Source organism: Wyeomyia smithii, chromosome 2 (assembly GCF_029784165.1).
Source record: "Wyeomyia smithii strain HCP4-BCI-WySm-NY-G18 chromosome 2, ASM2978416v1, whole genome shotgun sequence".
NCBI lineage: Eukaryota > Metazoa > Arthropoda > Insecta > Diptera > Culicidae > Wyeomyia > Wyeomyia smithii.
This window is the reverse complement of record NC_073695.1, coordinates 264,201,344-264,227,068: the sequence shown is the minus strand read 5'-3', so window position 1 is coordinate 264,227,068 and position 25,725 is coordinate 264,201,344. Positions and strand designations below refer to the sequence as shown.

At 39.6% G+C, this 25,725-nt stretch overlaps 1 protein-coding gene across 4 annotated transcripts in view; it reads right to left on the bottom strand.

Annotated features, from left to right (window-relative positions):
• The window catches only part of LOC129721167 (protein unzipped), a 200,113-nt gene extending 180,046 nt beyond the window's left edge, over nt 1-20,067 (bottom strand). For all 4 annotated transcript variants that reach the window (XM_055673429.1, XM_055673431.1, XM_055673430.1 and 1 more), the window contains exons 1-2: nt 19,756-20,067; nt 17,561-18,066 (exon numbers count right to left, since the gene is read on the bottom strand). The gene's annotated coding sequence lies outside the window, so the exon portion shown is untranslated. The remainder of the gene's footprint in view (nt 1-17,560; nt 18,067-19,755) is intronic.
• Between the last annotated feature and the right edge of the window lie 5,658 nt (nt 20,068-25,725).

Sequence of the window (25,725 nt, the reverse complement as noted above, 5' to 3'; positions counted from 1 at the left end):
AAAACGGAACGGAATATTCGGCATGGATCCTGGAGGATCGAAAATGGACAACGGATATTGGAAACTCGGTACTTGGAATGTAAGGACTATACTCGAACTGACACGCGCAGGTTTCCTGACTATAGAACAGCGTAAGGTGAATGTGGAGGTCGCAGCAATCCAGGAGGTGCGGTGGTTAAAGACGGGAGAACTGGAATTCCGGGTAGTAGATCCTGTTGCAGACACTTAATTTAAATACCACATCTACTGCAGTGGCGGCGTGAAAGTGGGAAGAGGAGTCGATATCGTGCTAATTGGGAAACAAATGAAGCGTTGTCATTAGATGGAGGCCGATTAGTGATTGAATATGCGTGTTGAGGATTAAGGGCAAATTCTTCAATTACTGCCTAATCAATGTGTACGCATCGACTCGATGACGCGAAGCATGAGTTCTATGATCTCCTTGAGGAGACTTGAAGAGACATGAAATCAAGATCGTCATCGGAGATCTGTAGCACATATTTTGCACACCGGAATTTTCGTGAATAGCCCTGGATGCACTTAAAGCGTGTGGCCTGCTCTTAGATCGACCTTGTTCTGAACGATGGTCGGCACTTTTCAGACATTCCCTTGTAGGAGCTTATGACCACTGCTACCATTAGTTAGATATATTTGTGGTATTTCCAGAAATTACAGACGTAAGTTCGTCCAGAGGACTAAACATTGACTGGGATCACTGCCTCGTGGTATCCAAGATCCGCACCCGGTTGTCCAACTTGTTGAAATCAATGACAACGGAGAACATCTAGCAGTTCACAACTAGAGGAGTGCGTGCAAAGTACTAGCAAAAAGTCTATGAGCGAATCGATGAGCAAATTTGAGGGGACCTGAACGAACAATGGAGACATATTCACAGTAAGACCAGCACCATAGTGCGAGAAGTGTTTGGTACAGCTGCGACAATCATACCCAACGAGTGGTTTGACGCTGAGTGTCAGAAAGCGACGGATGAGTAGAACCGCGCCAGAGGTCCCATGTTGTCTACGGCTGTGACACGTCAGAGCGTACGGAGATACCGAGCTCTTGCTGCTGAAAAGGGACTTCATCATCAGAAGAAATGTCAGCATTGGGAGCGTGTTCTTGTGGAGGCGGAGGGCTGCTTTTCTCAGGAGCTGAAACGTCATGTGCAACGCTAGGGAGGGGAACCTGATTACTGATAAATCAAAGGTGGACGACGACGGTAGAAAGAACATTTAAGTGTGCTGTTGAACGGTGAGGAAGACAAAGGCATCGAATAGAGAAGGGTTGACGTTGAGAATAATGGACAAGCTGTGGATCCATTAACCATGGACGAGGTGGAGTAGGCAGTTAAAGAACTGAAGAACTGAAAGGCAGCTGGGAAGGACGGCATCCCCGTCGAGCTCTTCAAAGTCGGGAGCGAACAGCTGTGTCGTGCCATCCTCGGATCATGCTGAAAGTGTGGGCTGATGAAGAATTGCCCTCGGACTGGTTGAAGGCTCGCATATGCATGATCTACAAAAAAGGTCACTGTCTGGACTGTAGCAACTGTCGGGGCATAACTCTTCTCAATACCGCGCACAAAATTCTCTCCCGTATCTTGTTCCATCGACTAAAGCCGTTGCAAACCTTTGCGATAAATTCCGAGAATTTAACTTGCAGACTCACCATCTGTTAATAGACTTTAGATATCGGATGCTTTCGTGATGTTAGATGGCTTGAAGTAGGGTGACCGGCTACAAATAGGAGTAAATACGTTTAAAACCTGATCATAAGTGAAAAATTCAAAGTAAATCAACTTTGTATTGTAGTGTTTCATTTTGAAGTGTTATGTATGCTTAATCACTTGACAGCTCATCAACATCCAAAAGTTATGTTTACGGTCTCAACGAGAGGTTTGAACCGACCGCAATTCAACAATTTTTTGTGCATGATAATGACGCTTTGATACCGTGAGCTAAAATATAACTTTCCGAAGATAAACAAGTGATTTTTAAATTAAACAACGATGGAGATTGTTAAAGAATGTTAATCAAACAGAAATGAGTACTTAGCATGTATGCTAGTCTCTCCAAATCCCCAGGTGTTTGACAAAATCAATATAATAAAACCCAAAACATTTGTTTTTATAAGTTAACTCAAAATAGGATAAGTTATGTTTCCGGCAAAATCCGGTTGAACGGCTTATATAACGTGAAAGTGCTAATATTTTTGGTTACAATGGTGAAGAAAAACCTTCCGGATGCTTCCGGTCTCGTGTTTTATCGCTATGTGAAAATAGTCAATAAATTCTTATTTTTTCGCTTCTTGGATAGTTGTAGCCTTGGTTACCCAAATGAAACTTTGTTAAACGACTGAAATGTGTACTGAAAAGTCATTTCATGATAAATTCAAGTATTTGGATGAATTTTGACCCGACTATGACTGAATTTAATTCTTGGCGGCAAACTTGAAAATGGTGTTAGGTGCAGACGCATGAACCATGAATTGTACCAGGCATATAAATCTACGAATATAGTCAATCAAGTAAAACACGGTAGGCTACAGTGGACTGGGCATGTAGCTAGAATGCTAGGATCGCCGCAAAAGTAAAAGTAAAGTAAGTAAATCAGGCGATGAAGATGCTGGAAAAGACAAACGTTTCAGACAATTTTGTAGAGTGATAATTATAATATGCATGTTTCGACTGCTAGTTTTTGCTTTACTGTGATCTGAGGATGTACAATGTTCATTGCAATAACTCGGTTTGTGTAGAAGCTATCTTTTTTATGTCTTCAACAAAGTTGTGTGTTTCGATTATATACAAATATATGCTGATCGTTGTTGCATTCTAAATGCTACCGTTTTTAGATTTTTAATTAATCTAATTTTAAGGACTAGTCTAATATGAAACATTATTTCTCAGAAACCATGAAGAGTTAGATGTAAAATGTCTTCGGTAAAGTTTTGCGTGGCAGTATAAGCTGCAACCTTCCTGAAGACACCATTCCTCTAAAGTACGAGACTAAAATGTTAGATTTCGCAGCGTCATTAGTGGCGGAGTTCCGAACTAAAACTTATTTTGAAACTTCGAGTCTTTTTATATACTAATCGTCTTCTGAAGACTATATGTCAATAAAATCAGTATTTGGAGTGAAAATGAAAAAGTTCCCAAATTTTTAGCTCTCTTACTGATTCTTGGCGCTGGGCTGGCGCTACGATCCTACTGACTGTTAGTCTCCTCCCGAGCCGGGGCTCGAACATACTTAAGAACTTCAAATGATGCGAAAAAGCCGATCACTGCACGAAAAACGACCACAATAGAGCAGTAGCACGACAAAATGTTACTACTGCATGACAACGCTCGGCCGCATATGGCCAATATCGTTAAAACTTACATAGAAATGCTCAAATGAGAACTCACCACATTATGTGCCGGCTGATTATGACTTGTTCCGTTTGAGGGCACATTGTTTGACTGATCAGTAGTTCTGCTCATACATCAAAAAATGACTTGATTCGGGGATAGGCTCAAACGTCGAACACTTTTATCCTAACGATATTCGAGGTCTGCATGGAAGATGGAGCAAAGGTTTTAAGGTAACTTTTTTTTTTTAAATAGAATAACATAGTTGCGTATCTATTATAGAGATTTAGAAATATTGATTCATTTTTTAATTTTTTTTGAATAATGTTTCTTATGTCATTCACCACATTCAAAATTATGTCAGTTTTTTGTTATATTTATGTTATTGTGAAATTTTTGTAATCATTCTTTTATTTCGGGCATTTTGTTCCGTTGATCGCGACTCATTTTGGAATTATCATTCTTGTTTTTATTTATGTTTTGAGAGTGATTCGGTTGAGAAGACACGATTGAAAAATCTTCGTTTCATGTCCATGAAAGATATTTCCAGTAAATTCTATAACCAACTTTTAACAGACCCAAGAAAGTGGTAAATTGTACTAGTGACAACCTTATTTGGTAGCATGTGGTGAATGTAATACTAATTAACTCATGGCAAAAATGCAACATTTTCAACTTAAAATTAAAGTTAAGTTATTCAATACTTCAATATTCTATTATTATATATGAATAATTATATTCAATTCAATAAGAGTATTTCAATTTGTTTTACTATTTAAATAAAAAAGAATTATCCGTACAAGTAAATGTGACCTTTTCACAAATGTGAACTAATTTTACTTTCATTTGTTTTTTTTTTTTGGTAATTGCCACCGAAAAAAATGGAGTTCAAATGCAACCATGATTCAGATAAAAAAATATATTAAGAAACGAAGAAAAGAAAAGTTCGATTCTGATTTCTTAAAACCCAGCTGCCTTTCTAAATTTTATTTAAATTGGTTTAAATTACCAAAGTAAATTAATTTTCTTTTATTAAGGCGCATGCTATAAAATGCGATTACCTAGTTGTACCTTTGCGACGGTAACTTGGCTGCAATGAACTACAAAACGTTCCTCATTTAATTCAATGAAAACCGTATCGGAAACACTACAGCTGAAGCGATAAGCAATAAACGCTTTGTGTGAAAAACTATATACACTTTTTATTAGCGATAAAAGGCATACGAAAAAAGCTGGGAAGCTGCTGCTGCAGAAGCAAAACATCGTTCCGTTGGTAGGAAGCTTCGAGTGCACCAATTACCGTCAGCTTTTGCTGCGGTTGTTTCTATTTCGTGCGAGAACTTGTTTCTAGCCCCAGCGCCAGAAGGAAAAGTTGTTGAGTTGAGTCAGTTTCAGGAAAAATTACGACTCGGCTTATCACCGTGTGCCTCGACTGCTGTGCGGCTGAGGCAAACCGCGAAAACAGAGACCAAGAAACCTAAATGAATTTTAGATGCGACTAAAGAAGATGCGAACGGAATCGCAATCGATGACCGCGATTGCCGACATTGCAGTGGACGACGACGACGACGACGGCGAAAGGCAAAAAAGCGGAACCCGCCGTATCAATAGTTAATTAAATAGTTTCCATTGTAATTTCTGCCTCTGGACAGCCATTAATTTATTAAACCGTTGCATCAGATTCAACAAGCTGTTTTGGTTTAAATAATTACCTACCATTCGAGCTTTAAGTGCCCGCCGCTGTCGGTTGGGTCGTTAAGGTTTGATCGCCATGCAGATAGACGAGCGAGTGGAGTTTTCGCAACAAAAGCGACCAAACGTGCGGTGTCCGAGACGGCAAGCAAACATGCGAGAAACGGGATCATGACCTGGCACGTAAGCGGTCAAAAATCAAAATAAAAAAAAACTAGGATGATGAGCTTTGACTGCTGGCAGTTAAGCATCTCTACGTTCGTATGTTTTTGGTTAACGCAATTCTGTCGAAGACAGGCTAACTTGTTGACCTACAGCAGTAAATCTGGAGGTCTTTAAACGAACGAAAAACGCTGTTCGGTCTTTGCTAGTCTAAGCTGAGCGGCTGCGGCAGGAAAGAGGAGCTTCATCAAGCGTAATGAACATTTAATCACGTTTCGCGTTATCTGTGCCATCACCTTCTTAACTCACGGAACCATTATCCACACGCCGACAGCTGGAGTGGGCTCCGCCGAACCGGACTCACTATCTGCGTTAGCTCATTATTTTGCTACTGACTGGGGTTCGTGAGATATTTTGATTGGATTCGAATGCTTTTGATTGTGCAGACACACAAACTCGTTGGTGGGGTTGGCAACTCCCTCTGAGATTTCAGTGAAACATTGTGAGTATTAAACTTTAAATTAAAAAAAATGAAATTTTATAAAAAAATCTTTTGAAACAATTGATTGCTTTTTCGTGTGTTTATTTTTAAGCTGTGTGAATTAGGGTAAAATCCCTCTTTAGAGACTATGCGTCAGAAAACAATATTCTACATCTTAAGAAAATACTTTTTCGAAGTGCTTATTATTTTTAATTCCGGTGCGAAACAACATTTCTCTTGCATGTCACACATCGTAGCGTGTACTGAAGCATGTTTATTGTTGAAATGTTATTCAAGCAAGTCACTCATACAACTCTTTGCCATAAACGGCGGTATCGCCCTTTAACGCATTATCTAAATGCAAAAAAGAAAGAAACTGTTCGGTACGGAATTGTACTCTTGAACTTGAACAAATAAAAAAAAGAAGAAAAAACATGGGCACCAAAATACATACACAAACCGCAAGACACTTCGGCAGTAGCAGCAGTAGCATACGATATCAGACTGCGCCTAGTTTTCAAGTGTTATTTTAATCGAAATTTCAACCCATAAATTGCGGTCGTGAAAAAAAGCCGATTTGCATGTTTCTGCTGAGACAACAATAAAAATGGAAACGACGGATTGCGTACCATACAATGTATTTCATTTTTAGCATTGCAACCGATTAAATATATATTTAGCATCTCCCACCGATCGGGTACAGATCCGACCACGCTTTTGCCGGCGTAAGTATTTGCATTTATTTGCTGCGATGACTGAGGCGGCGGTTGGTGGTGGGGCGGCATCGAGGTGGTTTAAATTTACTTCAACGAAAATAATTCACTTATCGCATTGCCCTGTTCACGGGGAGAGGCCGACAAGCGATCTGCGCCAGAAATTCCAATTGTGGCACTAAACCGCGAAATTCAGGCGTCCGTTTTGTGGCTTATGACATCATCATCGCCGTTTTACCGGTTTTTTTTTTCATACTCTCTCTCTACCGAGGCACGGGGGTCTCTGCAGGTTTTTGGCCCAATGCAAATCATGCAAATAAGAGTGAAAGCTTTGCGAACCAGGTTTGAATCTTTTTAAGCGAGAACATTGCACAGGAAGGAAGAAGTAAAAAAGCAGATAAGTAGCAGTTTTTTTAAAGAATGAGCAAACAATTTAAGAAAATAAATGAGCTCTACTTCTTACTGTGTACGCGTGTAGTTGGTTTTTTTTTTCTCTTAAATTATCTTCTGCTTCTACCGAATGAAACTGGTAATATACACCGTCTGTAGGGAGGTGGAACACGAAACTGAATTAAAGATCGGCGTATGATCGGACATCATGAGCCGCCACACCCGCAGCACTTGGGAATGCAGTCGAATAATTTGTGCAAAATATGTGGCGCTTCCTGAGATAATTACGACTGTTGGAGAGTTTCCCACATTGGATAGGGATTTCTTTTTTTTAATTCGAAACAGCTGGCGCCGCCGCATTTGGTAAAATGATAGAACAGATCAAATTATAGGATTATCCCGAAGGAAATAAAAATGAAAATAGAAGTCAATACTCCAAGGTGTTTTTGGGCATGGTAATCTAAAAACAGTTAAAGGCAAAGCAAATTATACATACGCCAAAAGGAATGCTCCCAAACGGGTTTAAAAAGAAAAAAACTTCACATGACGGTTTCAAGCGTACGCTTTAGTGAAACCGCGTTATCCAATTACGGACAGATCTACCCATGTCTACAGACGTCTAATCATAACGGACCTCGAATCTAACAATCTCTTTCTTTCCGTGGCTGAAAGTAGAAGCGCGAGAAACCGCTATGTAAAGAGTGCCACACATCAGACACCAAAAGCCGCGCTTACATCCGAAACAATATAATCACACAGACATACACGTGTGGCGACCACAGGGCTGCCACTTGATGGCTCCGTCAAATGGGGGTACTTCTTACAAACTTCGGATAACATTTTGATTTCAAGTGGAGCAAAGTACGCCAATAGCCACAGGACAGGTAGCGGGGTGACGCGACGGTGGCACAGTATTGACGCGGCTTAGCTCGCAGAATGGTGAAAAACCGCGCATCGGTTGCCTAGGTGTGTTTTGTTTACTTTTTCCACGACGAAGATAATGAATACGAAGCAGTTGGGAGTTTGGTAAATGAATGAATGAATGGAAACAGAGGGAGAGAGATGCCGACAGTGAGAAAGATCGTTAAAACGGGCGGTGGTCTAAACTTTGAACAGTCGAACCAGTTTGTGGCGGTTTCCGTCAATTCATATCTTTGATGAAAACTAGGATATCAAAAGACCACGGAGAGAGGTACAGGACGTCGAATAGCAAATCATTTTGAAACTTGCTTGTTCTTCTGGAAGAAATTCCGCAAACTCAGTGCTTTTAAATTCTGCTTTACATTTTTCTATGTTTTTGTTCATATTTGGAAAAGTAAAAAAACTAAGTCAGGTTTGTCCAATTATCGTCGGGGGGTAAATGATGTCCCAGAACGTTGATTTCTTACATAACGGTTCAAATTGCAAAGCATCTTTCTGCAAAAGATTGGTTCTCTATGACTTCATTAACCCCCCGGACGATAATAGGACAAACCTGACGATAATAGAGCTGATACCATGGACCATATTCAATTTTCTATTTTCTTAACAAAACATAGCTCTGCCTGTCTCAAGCGAATCGCGATACAGTCTCACACTTGAAACCCAATGGTAACCGGCCACCAGAAGCTATTGACACATACTACCGTGACGTTACAACGTTTTGACTATTCTGTTGGCATCATTTTAATTCTAACTTGTATTTTTTTCATGAAACCTTTTGTTATTATTACAGATTCGGAAAGTAGACAAATTTTTCTATAAGGATGATGTATAAGATATTTGTTTACTTTGTTTATATTACCTTGAGGAGTGAAAATGTAGCGTGACGTTACAACGCGCGAGAAATTGAGGTATCGGGACTTTTCTTACAAAAGGCAAAAACTCTGCTCTGTTTGGAATTTTATAACAATTTTTTCTTCCACGATTTGATAACAAATAATAATCGAACATTTTGCCATGTTTAGAGTGCCTATAACTGGTAACACCTATATTTGAGAAGCTTTTATATTTCGTGACGTTACAACGCTCATTTTTCAGCAAGGGGTATTCTCACTCCGTTGTAACGTCACGAAAATATGAATCAGTCGATATCCATTATTTATCACATATTTCTTAGACATTTTCATAAGAAATAGTTCAATATCTGATTTTATATATTTCTACTCCTACTCTATGCATTTGGTTAGTGGGGTTATCCATAAACTTCGTAACAAATTTACTTTGTCGTTTAATGTTTGGGAATGCAGAACCAAACTTAAACTTGAAGATTTTCAGTGAAGGAATGAGTTATGAGCAAATCAATTCTTTTCATAAGTGACATATGTATCATAAATTTCTCAAACGTGTCTTATATGACATTATGTGTAAAACATATTAAATTTATTTTTATTGTAGTTTTTCCACAATGTCTGAGTATGTTAGCAATTTATTTAGCATTTTTATAAAAGAAACAAGCTTACAAATGTGTCCTTAATTCCAATAAATACAAGAAACTTTTCAAAAATTATAATAATAACGCAAAAATGCCGCTTTTTAGCTTTTTTCGCTCCCGTAATATTTTCTTGATTTTTTTAAAACTCACACTACTTATTCAAGGAAATTCGAGTGCATTTTTGCCGCTGAAGATTTTTTCATCTAGACTTGCCCCAAAAATAAAGAGCTGGCTTATTCCACGATATGGTGTTGGTCGTTCAAAAAGGTTCTTCTCATCGGTAAATGTGGTGATGTCACGTCCCGTAATTGCGAAAACCATCACATTCGGAAGATTGGCTTGAGCGATGCGGACGAAGTATTCATTTCATTAGTACGGTTACCTTGCGTCAATAGTTTTTCTCTTAGGGAACATTCGCATGTTACGTAACGCGGAAGTTGACAATTTTCAATCCCCCCTCACGCAATGCATTGTAATATAATATAATAGAATAATATTAGAATTTTTCAGAAAGTAACGTTACTTATGAATGACCCACAGTTTAATAATTAAAAACATTAATCCATTTTACAAAATTTATTCTCTGTTATATGACAGATGTAACGTGAACTAATTTAGACGCATCAAGTATGTTTTTGAACATAGACGAATATTATATAAGGGGAGAAAAAAAATTCGTGACGTTACAACGCAAACTAAACCCGGTTGTAACTCAAGTAATTCAATCTAGCTGCGATCTTTTAGAATCAAATTAAAGGTATTTTTGAGTATAAAGAGAAAACAAAATATTATTTTGATTAAATGTAAGGAGTTACCATGAAGTAAAAAACTGTACTTTTTTCGTGACGTTACAACGCTAAATTACCCCTGTTTTCATATTGGCCTAAGATCAACATATTTAAAATTTCACTTCAAAACCCTTTAGGCATCGAATAAAGCACTTATTTCACAGTCATATAACATAAAAAATGTATTATAAATACATACTCCTGATCATTTGTAACCATTCAAAAAATATGCAACCAAAAACGCTTGTTTTTTGTTAATTTTACTTGAACTTTGCAATTAGTTTTCTACAGTTTCCTAAACACTATAAATTTGACATTTACGTTTTTGGAAGGTTCAAACACTATAGAATCTAGGAAAAATATTTACATTGCTGAAATATGCATTTCAAAAATTGGTTTGTTGGTGTAGCTTCGCAGAGAATGTGTCTATTTATCGAAATGTTCTAGAAAAGAACACCTGCTGCAAAAATTCATAACAACGCTCGTGGCGCTTCAAATGGTTTTACAGTAAACAGCATCAATACAATTTTCAAATGCGTAAAAATGTGTATGAAGATCGATTAAAAACAGAAAAATCTCGTTGTCATTTTTCACTTTGAGATATCTACTCCTACAGTGTCGCTGCGGCGCACAGTGCGTTGAATGTAGGGTAAGACGGGACAAAAATCAAAACTACACGATTTTGTCGATAAAACATGTTGATGTAACAAGGAAAGTTGTTCGTTACCTTCAGAGCTACTGAACGCATAAAAGTCTTATGTGATACACTAAATCACAAAACTGTCCCAAACGTCAACGCACTCATCCTCTACCAGAAACCGTTAATCTCTTTGTAAAAGTTGTACATTGTAACGAAAACTGCGGTTTTTATGTTTTACTTACTTTTACATAATTGCAAAAGTGACTTATGCGCAATTATAACAAAAAAAAATTTTTTTAGGTATTCTTTCACGTATATTTTTTATTATTTTTTGTATATTTAATTACCAGAGTGACAAACAATTTAAAATTCTTCATGATGCATATTATATTATCAAGTCAAGTTTTGGGTAAACTTTAGACGAATTGGAATAGCTGTTCGAAACGGTAGCAGCAAATACTAATTCTTTTTGGGAGTTATTTTTAACGAGCTCTGCAACTCGCCGTTTTTTAATTCTGGTTGAGCAGCTTTCAAGAAGTTTCTGAGGACGCTCACGAGAAGAAATGTGGTTGCATTAATAAATATTATTCTCACTGAATCGAGGCAGAGCAAGCGGTGACTCCAACAAAATTTCATGCTTTTTCATAAAATACTTTTTTATTCTACCTATTGCATTTCTCCCATTTCGAGTTCAATTTCGGACAATATACAGCAGAAAACTTATGCAAGTTTTCATTAACATGCTCAACTGTGTTTTCTGGTAGAGACAATATCGAAATAAACATGATGTTTTTTTTGCTTGCATTGCAGTTAAACCAGTTTTCAAATATCTGCCGCTTCACGAGCAATCGGCATTGACATACGAGAAATAAAAAATCTCTCAGAGTTGCAGGAAGTTGCAGCTAATTTTTATATATTTTGTAGAGGACACTTCAAGCAAACATTTGATGTATGTTTTAGAGAGGAACTCAGTGGAACTTTTTTTAAAACGCTAACAAAAGTTTGAGTTCGCGTTTCTTCAAGGATTAATACCTTCACCAACTCATGATACCGAAAAATCATACACGCAATCGAAATCAAGTCTCTCTATCAATGAAATATATTGCACTAACCTTGATTGTTATTTTCCATTTTGTGTTATTGGAATACACGAAGTAATTAAGTTTTACCAACGTTTAGAAAACGCGCGACAATTTAGCACGAAATGTGAAACTAATGATTGCTCTGGACGCTGACGCTTGCTATGCTTGTATTAGTATTTGTGATGCTTCCCAAAGCTCACCAATACTTGTTCACACCCCAAGAGATATCTGTGAACACTTCTAGGTACTTGGTGCATCCGAATAAAAAAGAAAGAGAAACGATTTTTGTCTATGGCTCAACGCACTGTGCGGCAGTTACCTAGAGAGTCAAGAGTCTATTTTATTGGGTGCGTGTTTGGGTGTCACAAATCTAAAACAACAGTTTGTTTGTTATCTAACATAACACGCAGAATTTATTCCTTATTAAAGCACCCTACAGCTTGCAACAATTCATAATATTTTTTTAAGGGGGGGATTTGCTAGTAGCTTAAGTATTTATGATAAATATTAGTAAATAATGAGTATGTGTGTCCTATCACAAATGGTGACTTCTCATCACTGTGAATCCATAATATTAATGAACAACGTAAGATGTTGATGTTCGCCAAACCAATCTATTTTGGTAAGAAAACCAAAATTGAAAGATAAGCGTGTTGTATATGACAAATTTTTGTGTCAAATCTTTACAAAATAATGAAGAAAACTGATTAATGTCATGTTTCAATAGAAGGTAAAATTTTTGATTTTATGCAAGAAAATTCTGTTAATGCAAATTTTATATTTTTTTTTTCAGAAAAATCGAAGCGAAAATTATTCAAAACCACTGGCACATAAAGAGCTAAAGACGGTGGTACCGGTTCGCTATACAACGGGTAAGTGAGGGCCCTGAGTAGCGTCCTGAACGTTAATGATGAAGCCGAACTAGTTTCATGAAAAAATAGCGAAAATAAAAAAAAACAAAACACCATTTTTCAGTAGTTCAGCAAATTTATAAAATATAATATTTAATATTATATCTGAAATATATAAATATTATAGAAAATAGTATAACGTTAAATTACTCAAAACAATCATTTTTCGTCTAAAAATTAAAAAAACATCCCAAAAAATTTATTCAAATATCATTGATTTTGCAGTTTTCATGGCTTTTTCAACAAAAAATATTGTTTTATAAGGAAACATTCGTATTACCTAATGCGGATTTTGGCATTTTTCAATACCCCCAACCCCAACGTAACGCGATTTTGTATGGTTGCCTCGCGCAGTGTCGCGCTTTGCAGAATATCTCCTCTCTCTTGAGCGCGCTATATAATTAACAAATGTTCCCTAAGTATTTAGAAAGATACTTTTAATCCAAGTATTCGCATAAAGTTGTTTTTGAAGTACTTTTTCATAATGTTTACCTCATTCAAGAAGGAAGATCTGCGCTAAAGGCGTTTTCAACTGAACTTTCGTACTGATCTTAACTCAAAATTCGTTTAAATCAATTTTTACCAAATAACGTTTATGCTACAGAATGACATTTTTCGTTTATTTTGACGATGCTCGTTTTTTCTTTTTTAATTTCGAGGCTTTGACGCATTTTGCTTTGCTCCATTTGACGCCTCAATACGTCATGCTCCGTTCCGAATATTCATCACATTACATACAAAATACACAGCAGCATTCCGAACTCAGAATAGTTAACTCCATTCCGCAGCCTCGAGATTCAATACTTAACAGCGTGATATACTATTGTGCGGCTCAGAGTGGTGCACTCTTGCTATCTGTTTCCATCCAACACGAGAAAACTGTGACCGTCCAAGCTCGCAACATGATAAAACGTTTTTGTTTTTGCGTGGTTGAGAGCTCCCTCAGTCCGGTTCCACCGTTTGCCAACACAAAACGAGATCAATTTTTCATAAATTCGTAAAGGTAAAACATACAGAATAAAATCTTAGCGTCTTGCGAAACTGGCAGAATGACATAACTGAAAAAAAAAGGCAACCTGGGTCTGAAGCAGCACTGAAATTCACCTCAGTGCAATTCAGTGTGGTGCTGCTCCTGATATTATTTTTGTGCCCGCCAGAAACTGGAAGGGGTACTTCATAAAACCCTGGTAATGCAACAATACACAGGAGAAAGTGGTGGTTGCGGGGAGTTGGACGATCGGGTGACGACGGTCGAAGGAGGTGACAAACAGAGAATAAGACTAGAAAAAGGTCGAAGACAGCACAGTTCGAGAATAACACTTGTAACGATTCGGCGAAGACAATTCCGCAGCATTACAAATTGAGGTTAAAGGAATGAGATCCTTTTTCATTATTGGAAGACGGTCTTCAAGGGGGATCTGACCATAGAAAAGCAAAATCTCACACGATCAGAACGCCACGACCTTGGTTTTGTTTTATTCACACAAATTGCTTTTTTTTATCGCATCACGAAAATGCGAAGTAATGGAAGAACGTCTTTTGAAACCTCGCACGGTCGAAGGCCACGAGCCAATCGACTAAATTGTAAAGCGTGACCACTGGCATCCACAGAACCTTTTGCCAGGTGACCATAAGGACGAAACCAACAACCAGGGGCGCAAAGTGCGTGCAAATAATAGTCCTGCTCAGAAGATTTCGAACTCCACTCCCATATGCCACCAGTCAACGTTAGCACGAACAGAATTTTGTTGTTCTCCAGCCGCACAGCTGCAGTATGCAACACGCAATAGTGTGATAAACTGTTGCGAGGCTCAAGGTGCTACACTCTTGCTATGTGCTTCCAATCGATACGAGAAGAATTCAATTGTCTTCCTTCCAAGCCGCAACCGATACAACATGTTATTGAGTTGCGTGGCAGAAAGCCCCATCAGTCCTGTTTACAAATTGCCAACACAAAATGAGATTTATTATTTCGGACTTTCGTATTACATATGGAATAAAATCTTTTAGCGCCTTGCGAAACTGGGGAAATGACATAACTTGAAAAAAGGCGGAGCCGCTTACGACATGGATCTAAAATTAACATTGCGAACACAATGCGAGCTCGTTCGGCCGCTTTTTTTCGATTGATTTTTAGTTCAATTCTCAATTGAAAAGAAACGTCACTTATCGTACCAAATGTTTGGGAAAAACATCAGCTATCAATTAAGGCATTAGTGTTTGTACATTAGTTGCACAATTCTGTTCTCAGTCATAGAAGCTAGCTGGATGGAAATAGGATAAATATGACGAAATCGTCGTTTTATCTCAAGCTGTACAACTCACGAATTGTAGAGATTGCGAATTAAATTAATCCGCTCAATCCGTAATGAAGCACTAGCTTGGTGTATTGGTTTCTGGGAGAAAACAGATACATGACTAAACTACATTAGCTGTTATAGATTATCCCAGAAAAAAGGGGACACTTTTTTTATTTTTATGCTCCATCTTAATATTTACACTTAAACGTCAAACCGAACACAACTCACAGTAGAGTTTCATGCACATATCAAAAGATTTTTCCTTGTGAGAGCCTTTAATGTTCTAGTAACTAATTCATTCGTTTGCTGATGTACACCAGAACATCAAATGTAAACAAACAATAATTTCGCTCCTTTGAATACTCTGTTGTTGTTTTGTGCTCTAATCCTCAATGTTAGCAAGCTGTTTTATCCTTGGTTGTTGTACTTTAGGGGTCCTCCACAATATACGTAAAAGTTAAGGAAGAAAGTAGGGTTATCCAATTTTTTCGAATGCTTACGAGTGAGGAGAGAAGGATTCGAGAAAATCTTATGATTCAAAACTTTTTTAATAAAAATAAAAACTTACATAGCTAAAAAAAATAATAATCAGTAGAAATGTTTTCCGCTAAGAATTTGATAGTTGAATCACGGGAAAATAGTGAACTAAATATAATTGAATAGTACATAACGTTACTTTGTTCACTTAATTTTAATTTTTATTCACATTAACAATAAAATAAAAAATAAGATTTTCCTAGGGTAGGGGGCGAAGGGGTAATAAAAAATCTTACGAGGCCTTGTGGGAAGTAGGGTTTGCAATATTCCCGAGAATTGATTTCCCGGGAAACGGGAATAAAAAATCTCAACCGGGAGGAATGAAAAATGTGCGACCTTTTTGGGTAAAATATTTCTTAGGGATAATATATATCGTCGGTTTCTTGCAACTTGCAACTCAAAATATTGCATTTTTGAATTCTTGATGACAAACGATGCCAAATACTGTATATTTTTCTCCCACGAAACCCCGTTTCAAAACTTACACTAATTCGACAGTTATGAGCAGGCACTTCTTGAAACACGAATCTTGTACAACGTGCTCATAAAATGTGCATAATAGACCCAAGAACGTTGAATGAGGATTGGAAATATTGAACTTTGAAGTTTTCTTGAAAATTAAAAATAAAATTTTCGACGCTGACTATCAATCGCGTTTTTCTCGAAACTATGATTTTTGGGTCGTGCCAGTGTTGCACGAAACCGACGATATGCTATTCTATTACAGCATAGAAAATATTTGCTCAGGATTCCGTGTAAGAATTTGGATTGATTGACTGGAACGTTATTCCGCCATTAGCTGGTTTTCTGTGAAAGACTAAGACAAACAGGAAGGAAACAATAAAATACTGAGAAATCATAGTTCAATACGACTCAAAAAAGGTCAGTTTTAAAGCATTCGTATGCCTACGTAATTATTCTGCAAAGACGATTTTAACGATGAAATCGCAGCCACGACCTTGGCTTTGAGTTTTATTAAATTATTTAAAAAAGGTCGCATTGATTTACGGACTTCAAAATTTTTTTCATCAATTTACAGGTATCGAAAATTTTATCAATTAAAAAATTCAAAGGCATTAAATAAACTAAATAATGGCCTGATTTTTCGTTTACTGACAAATAATTGAAGCAAATTATATGTATTACATGGCAAGCAAATATTGACCGTCATTTCAAAAGAATAATGCTTTGTGTAATGCCTACTTTAGAGCTGCTACACAGTTTGACGACGTCAGTTTCGTGTTTGATAGGGTATGTAGTTATATTTCACTGTTGCATAGAAAAATATAGCACATCTTGCCGAATTTTTCAAGGAACTCGAGAATCCCGGGAATCAATATTTCTATTCCCGGGATCCGGGAAAAGGTATTTCTATTCCCGGGATCCGGGAAAAGGTATTTCCCGGGAAATCGTTCCCGGGAATGCAAACCCTAAGGGGGAGAGAGTTGTCGGGAACTTAAAACAAACCCTCACGTAATTTGACGCACTAGATTTGTTTATCGTCATATTCATATTTTTAGGATTTCTTCCCGCAGAATAATTTTAAACGTGTTGTTCGAAGAAAGTCCTTCATATTATTTTCTGTATTTACAAATACTGAATATGTGACAAAAACCACGTTGTTGCAGTGGAAGGACGAGGGGTTGATCTAAACCACGTCGGAGGGGATAGCGAAGTATGGAATAGGATTTGATCGAAATATGATCACGTGGTTCAGGGACGTCCCCTATATTAAACTGCATTATGAAATTTCATTCAATTACGAAGTGATTTAGACCTCCAGAATCAAGTAATTCAAATTTGATTTTGATACATTCAACTTGAGCTGAGCAGTTTCCGTCCACAAGATTTATAGCAGCAAATAAAAGAGGCTCATACATAGATTGATATTTCACTTTTGCGAAGAGCCCTTTCCGGCACGTTCGAATCATCCCATCCCATTCCATTCTATCCCGTCGTTCGTCGGTTCGTTCCGAGCTGACACACAATGGAGATTAATCTATAATCTGCTACGAATAGTGGCGAAAGCAAGTTGAACCAAATGTTCCCTCTCTTCAGCCCCGAGGTAGAATTCGATCAGTGCAAAACAGTCACGGTTAGGTACTCACATGAGTTATTTCTATCTCGAGCTCGTTTCGATCGGTTGTCCTTGGTTGCCAAAGGCGTGCAGGCTCGTGCAATCTCCGCAAGATGCTAGTTTATTTCACCTTTCTTCCGGTCGCACTTCGGCCAGCTGGTACCGCTTTCAATAGTTGATTATTATTACTCGATAGCGGTAGCCGACCAGCAAAAGAATAAAAAAAACTGTATACAGATCACAACCTCAATCGCTCCATCCAGTTTTTCACTCACTTCTTCTGTGGATATGCAGAAATAACACAATCAACTTTCCAGCTTTTATACTTTAGACAGCACTAAGAGCATGTAAAATATTTTGTTTTTCTTCGTTCGATTTTTTCACTAATCCGATCACAAAAGTAATTTTTCTTTGATTCGATTCGTCCACTGCAATTCAAAATAATCCGGTCGATAATTACGTCCACCAAGGAAACCTAGATGCTCCTTTTTTTTTGCAGTCCACTGCACTTATAACCGAATAACCGCGTTCTGAAGCCTGCAACAAAAAAGCGGAGAATTTAATTTTAATTTTATTACATATTCGGTAAACCGTAAAATTGCTTCGAGGGGTGCTTCTCGAAAAGCGATTACGCAGACTGTGGTTTTATCTGGTCGAGAACTTCAAAGATGGGACTGTCTCTGTGCGAGGCCGGGGCTGCGCTGATCTCATCGGAAAATGGGCCAAGGATGACTCGCCGCCACAAGAACTGACTGGCTGGAGGCAAATGTTTATGACTCAACCGCAAACGAAAAAAAAAAGTTTCAGGGTAAACGGAAGCGAGCCAAATGTTCTTTATGCCGACAAGTAAAGACAGGTGTGAAAGATGCAAATCTTCTGTTTGAGCGCAATGAAACCGTTAATCTGTTATGTGGGTAGGATTCGACGAACACACTTCAAAGTATGCAAAACTGAACAATCGATTAGAAAGTTTATGGCGTCTGTATTCTGGGATGTGTACAGAGGAATATTCATCGATCGGAAGGAACTGCTTCATAAAAACAAGGTAAGGATTGGATTCCTTCATGAAAAGAGATCCAGCATTGAACAGTTGAAAAATCGCTGGAATCGTTCTAGGTAGCATAAATAAAAAAGTTGAAATTTTGTGAATCTCAGGTGTCAAAATATCAATTTTGATTTCGTTGAAACAGAAACAATCCGAGAGCAAACTAATTATTTCTTCCAACTGTAGTACATCGTTTTGCACAGCACCTTTTAAAAGAATTTTCATGTAATGAATAGCATTATATTTTTATCATGAAAAATCGTCCAACAATAGCATTAAAAGTTGGACTGAATTGGTTTGCTACAGCATTAAAAAATTTTCCTGCTTATGCTGCAAAAAGAAATCAATTCGTAAATAGATTATCTTTGCCCACAAAACTACGGAACAAGCGTATATTCTTAGTTACCAACTTGCTCGTTCTATTATCCTTTCTGCACACAAACATAAGCTCCCCAGTCGTAAAGCACCGCGCAACATCCCCGTTCGAAGGTCACACATTTTGCAAATTCTCGCACCCCTGCATTGCTAGGTAAGTATGACTCATGCCGCGGCGTGTTTTCGGTATCCTTCATTTGCACCAGGGCGCTTACGAAGACCACGCGCTCGGCTTGGGAGGATGCTCGAGAGGAATCCGGTTACTCACTACCAAACCGTGGTGGAACCACGACGGAAGCGATCCGGGGAGGCTAATGGTTAGCGGTGGCAACAGCAGCTACGAACGAAATGCGGAGGAAGAAGGAAGAACGGGAACACACAAAATCGCAAAAACGGTATCGATTTTTTGTGCTCCACCAGGCAGGCGAGCGGGCGGTCGGTGGAATACATCCTGAGCAGGGCACACAAACAGGCAGCAACAAGGAAAAAGAAACACAGCACTAAAAACACCCTCTACCTCTCCACCCAGTTTCACTCACATCCACCCTCGCATGCACACATACAACTGCGGAACAGACACACATATTGCCGCTCTTCTGCGTGTACCATGTTTTACTTCCTTCCGCCTCCAACTAGAACCTCACGCTTCCGGGTTACCCCTGTGACCCATCCCATTGACCATCAATGCTAACAACACGCGCCAGCTCCAGCAGGAAGGTATCTTATTTCTGCACCAGCCTCACTGTCGTCCCTGTTCCAATTGACATTCGGCGAAAAAAATTAAATTAACCAAAAACAACACTTACACTGCACGTTTTTAGACAACTGCACTGCACACGAAAAATCAGATTCCACGCCAGATTAAAATAAATGTTTTTATTTTCTTATTCGACGAAATATTCTTCGCAAAACACTCCTCGAAAAGCGGTAGCAGCGCGCGCGAATCTTTCTTCACTTTGCTGCAATGATCCAGCTATGGAAATATCACCATCAAAATTTACCACCAATCAACGGCTGTATAATACACACAGGTATTGGCGACCGGCCAAAATTAACTCTCCAAACAACGTCAAAACGTTACCACTCGCTCCGAAGTCCCGTTCGAAACTGACGCGAAGAAGTGCGAACGAACCGCACGAACAGTTCCGTTTCGCCGCTTCGACGATCAACGAGGATTTCGCACGCTACGCTGCAAGCAGCCAAGCAGCGGAATGGTATAGAGCGAAGCTTGGTTTAATGGAACGGTGAAACGCGAAGCACGGCGCACTCGCTCCCGTTCGGCACCGTTTGATACACGTTTATTTGCCGTGTTTTCGGGTGCTTTTACGACAAACAAAGCTCACAGTTCGGAGCTTTTACTCCTGGCGCAAGCGCTTGTAGAAAAAGTGTTTTGATGATTCCGAGCAGAGTTGCCATAAGGTCATAATTTTGCGTGGAAGATGAAGCTAAATAGGGTAGAGCTCTATTTTCTCGGATTGCCAGTTAATATGAGAATTATATATGTTTTCATATTTTTGGGCGACGTGAATGTTACCAAGCTCATTATGAACTAAAGCGTTATTTTTTTGAGTTGTCATTTTTACACACTTAAAAAAACAAACATTTTGTATGGGTACTGTAAACAGATAAAGAAGTTAAAACATTAGTTTTGTTACCAATTCAAATCGAATGTGAAAATTGGTAAATTATTAAGATATTCTTTTGCAAAAAATGCAAGGAATCCACTTAAATGGTTTCATCTTAGATGGATTTTGGCAAGAAATAGGTTTAACCGCCATTTCTTCGAAATTCTCGTGAAATTGAGTCCTTGAGTTATTATTGAAATACCAATTGTATTAAGGTCCACCCACTTTATACTGTACGAAACCCAAGAATGATCTATTTTGCTCGATTCTCTCCTAGATACAATTTAAACAAAATTAATTAGATTCAAGCTAACTCAAAAGTAGAGTAAAGAGAACTCAAATAACATTGATGCAATAGGTAGTGCGAACCACTAGTATTTCGTGTGCTTGCAGGCTTGAAATAGACACCATTGTAGTCCACAGCAACTCCTAACCCTATCTCGTCCCGATACTAGCCGGGATACGAGTGACCAAGCAAAGATCGTGGTAACCAATCCGTGGAACCTCGGTCGTATGTTGACAGGGAAGAAAGAGGAGGAGCCTTCTCGGAGGGGCTGCTCACAACAGTGTCTGGTCCGGACTGGCCTGCCGAATTAAGAAACATGTTTTCACAAAAGTTATAGACAAGATGGCAGCCCCATCAAGGGACTTGGTAGCGTGACTCTGGTAAGACAAGCTACTTACTTATTTACTTACTCGTGAACTTACTTACTTTTGAAACATCCCTCAGGATTTCTGCTGCGTCACAATGTTACGCCAACGCACTCGGTCCATGGCAGCTTGCCTCTAGTTTCTTGATCGTCGAAGCCGGTCATAATTGCACGCCGTTTGAAAATGGTTAGTGCTTGCAAGTCCTCCTTGAGTATTGTCCATGTTTCGTGCCCGTACAGGACTACCGGTCTTATGAGGGTCTTGTACATGGTGCACTTGGTACGGGGGCAAAGTTTGCCAGACCTTAACGTCTTGTGGAGTCCGTAGAAGGCAGGAGTTCTAGCTTCAAAACGTCTGCAAATTTCTTGGCTGCAGTTGATATCTGACGTTACCGAAGATACGAGGTACACGTTTCATGTACCTTCAAGCGTAATGTTGAACAGAAGGCAGAAAAGACTGCCGCCTCGTCAAAGTATCTTGCGTATTTCAAACGGGTTTGATACCGCACCCGATATCTTAACACAGCACTGTACAGTTAGTTTCGCAGGAAAGCCATTTTCGTCCATAACTTTTCATAGTTCTACACTATCGATAGTATTGTAAGCAGCCTTAAAATCAATGAATAGGCGGTGCGTGGGAAATTGGTATTCGCGACACTTCTGGAGGATCTGCCGCCGCGTAAAGATTTGGTCGGTTGTAGATCGCCCATCCACAAAATTGCCTTGATAACTTCCCACAGACTTTCTAGCTAGCGGCGAAGGACGGCGAAAAATGATCTGGGAGACACTTTGTAGGCTGCGTTTAAAATCGTTATCGCTTGGTAGTTCTTACATTCCAACTTGCAGCCCTTTTTGAATATTGAGTACCTAATTTCCACTGCTCCGGATGCTGTTCTGTATTCCAGATCCTGACTATCAGCTGATGCAGGCAGGAAGCCAACCTATCCGGGCCCAGCTTGATCAGCTCCACTGCGATGCCATCCTTTCCAGCTGATTTGTTGTTCTTGAGTTGGACGGTATGTCTTCCTCACCCGCTGTGATGACGAAGTCGTTCCTCTTGGCTCTCTGCCTCTGCGCCATTCAGGTGTTTATTGTAGTGCTGCTTCCACCTGACGATCACCTCATGTCCATCCGTCAAGATTCCTCCATCCTTATCCCGGCACATTTCAGCTCGCGGCACAAAGCATGCACGGGATGCGTTTAGTTTCTTGTAGAATCTACGTGTTTCTTAAGAACGATACAGCTGCTCTATTTTCTCATACTCCAGCTCTTCCAGGCAGCACTTTTTGTCCAGGAAAAGATGGGTCTACTGTCTTCGTTTCTGTTTATATCGACTTACGTTATGACGGGTTCTTTGCGTCTGCATCAATGCCCGCGCTGCATTCTTCTCGCCTAGAATCGTTTGACACTTCTCGTCAAACCAGCCGTTACGTCGATTCCTATCGACGAATCCAACGGCACCTGCCTCGAGGCTTTGCGCGAGTGTTTAACTCGCGTACTCAGTAGCAACTGCGGGGAGTTTAAGTCGCGGGCGACGGTAGCGGATAACCGTCAGGAAATCAGAATCGACGTTATCCTAGAAGTGCCTTCCATCAGTCAAAACGTGATCGATTTGTGTTTCAGTCTGTTGTGGTGATCTTCAGGTGTACCGATATGGCAGGCTTTGCTGGAAGTAGGTACTACGTATGGCCATGATCTTGAAGGCGGCGAAGTAAGTGAGCCTGTGTGCGCTAAACTTTCCAATAACCGGTCTGGGTTCTTCCTCCTGGCCAACCTGAGCGTTGACATCTCGCGTAAAAGGCGTCCTTATCGTCATTGTTACTGAGGGCTGTGACGGTAAAGATGCTAACTTTGAAGAAGGCCTCTGATCCCTAACTTACACATCTGTTGTCGATTGGCCACCATAACATCACGCGCTTCTGCAGTTTGTCACAATGGAAGCTGTGCACAGCTCGTGAGGGTTGCCGCACCTCTGGTAGATAGTGTAATCTTTGTACGTGTGTACCAATACTCCCTTCCAGCATACCTCCTGCAGTGCTACATTGTCGAACCTGCGGACCCTCAATAAGTCGAGAAGAATGCGGGTACTTCTCAAAAAACTAAGAGACTTGCAGTTCCATAATCCGAGTTTCCAACCGTTAGTGCGTTTTCGTTGCTTAGGACCACTGCGAATTTTCAGAAGCACAAGATTCGGAAATAAATAATGCGTACTCTGTGAAAATGCTATTTTATGTTTGCTTCACCGTATAAAACGCGTTTTCAAAGGTGACGCATTAACTATTACCGAGACTTGTACCTTCGAAAATTTAGAGTAATGGCTAGAAGTGGCTTGAAGATCGTTTCGGCTTAATATTGTTTGCTTTCTGTACTAATTGTTTTTACGGGTTTTTACGGCTGGCTTGTAAGGCCTGCACTAACCTCCAGTCTCGGCAACGAAATATGGACCACGAGTTGAAACTCGGTACCTGGACCTGGAGGTCTCTCAATTTTGTAGGCAGAGACAGGGTGCTGCTCGAACAACTAGAACTCCGCAAATTTGGGATCACGTTTCTGAAGGGTATCTGTCACACATGTGAGAAGATGTTGAAAATCCGTGGCGGCAAGGCCCAGAGTGACCAACGAGCTGGAAACGGGTTTTTGTATGATGGTCAGAGGACTAGATACTAGAGGATGTATTTGTTGAGGATAAAGCGTCGTTTCTTCAACTACAGCATCATAAACGTGCACTGCCCGCACTAAGGTAGACCTGACTTTATCCGCAAAGCCACCTGAAGATCACCTGACCACGGAACAACAAATCATTGACCACGTTTTCATCGAAAAACCGGCGTGTGGACATCGATTCAGGTCACCACAGTACACGAAAGAACTATGTGCTTCGATTCTCGACGATGGATGAGGCAAGCTACGCTCGGTCATTGGAGAAGCCGCTACTGCGGCACTAAGTGAGGTAACGTCGACCCGATAAAATTAGGCGACATCCATAGATTACATTACGCAAAAACCCAATGTTTGGACTAATATCGGCGAGCTCGAAATGAGTTGACATTGATCTTGAGAAGAAAGAATCGCCAGCAGGAGGACAGATATCGTAAAGAACTGGAGCAACTGCTTCGGGCTAATGACACGTGCAAGTTTGTTGAGGAGGTGCAGCAATCTCTTAAAAGTTACACGCCGAGTCTACACAGATATGTATAGGGACGTGGAGGAGATCCTGATAACAAGCAAGCACGAGGTAGTCGACATGTGGAAGCAGTTTCTCAATGAACACCTCATTAGCGGAGCAACGAAGCGAGGCGAAAGAGAAGTTAATCTTGGAGTGCCTACAAACGATAGCTGTTTCCCAGCTCCCAATGCCAGCAAAGGCGAGGACAGACTACTGGCAGAACTCTATGAACACGGTAAAGAGGCACTACCAAAAAAATATCAGCAACGCTGGCCGATCCAATGCAGTGATTTTTTTTGCCAGATTAATATAGAATATCAATTCTGAATGTATGAATGTCATCAGTGTTTGTCATTTTCCTTAATAAAACTATAAGAGAAACACCAATAGTGATGTTGTATTTTTATTTCTAGCATACCACAAAAGATCAAAATAATGGTCGCAGTGGTCCAAATCTTACAAAACAAAATTCTAGCAATCATCCGTGTCTTACTTGACAGTAAAATAAAGATTTTATTTGTCACGAAATTACATTATGGACCGTTCCGATAATTATAAATACACTTACGATCAACCGTCATTTCAAATAACGTGCAGTATTCAACCAAACGTTGGCTGCGTCCTGTTGTTTACATCCAAAAGAAACAGATGCTGTCATTTTTTCTAACATTTAGTGCGAAATTTTGAAAATGCGTGGCCTTTCTCCCGAGCAAAGAAAGCGAATTGTGCACAAATGGGGCACCGTGAGTGGTCTTTCTATAAGAAAATTAGCCAGAGAAGAAGGTATAAGTGTCGGAGCAGTTCAAACCGCATTGCGGAAGTATTGTGAAGAGTGCACATTTACTGATGCCCCAAGACGTGGTAGTAAACCCGGGCCTGTTGATCCCACAATGGACAAATAGGTTAAGGAATACGACAAGCGGCATCCTTCAGTATCAGTACGAGATGTGGCGAGAAAGCTTGGAACCTCGGCGAGTAACGTTATGCGTGCCAAGGGAAGAATGGGTCTGCAGACCCGTCGGAAGCAGAAGCAGCCAAAACGAAATCCAAAACAAGCGGAATCTGTGAAACCGAGAGCTTGGAAGCTCTATGACAAACTTCTGACCAAAAAAATGGGGTGTGTTATCATGGATGACGAAACCTACATAAAACTGGACTATAAGACTCTGCCAGGACCGCAATTTTATACATCACCGAAGGGAAAGGTTGTCCCTGGACCAGTGAAAGCCATTTACACCGAAAAATTCGGCAAGAAGGTAATGGTTTGGCAGGCCATTTGTGAACGTGGGAAAATATCTCGTCCATTCATTACGAATGACACAATGAAAGGTAAAA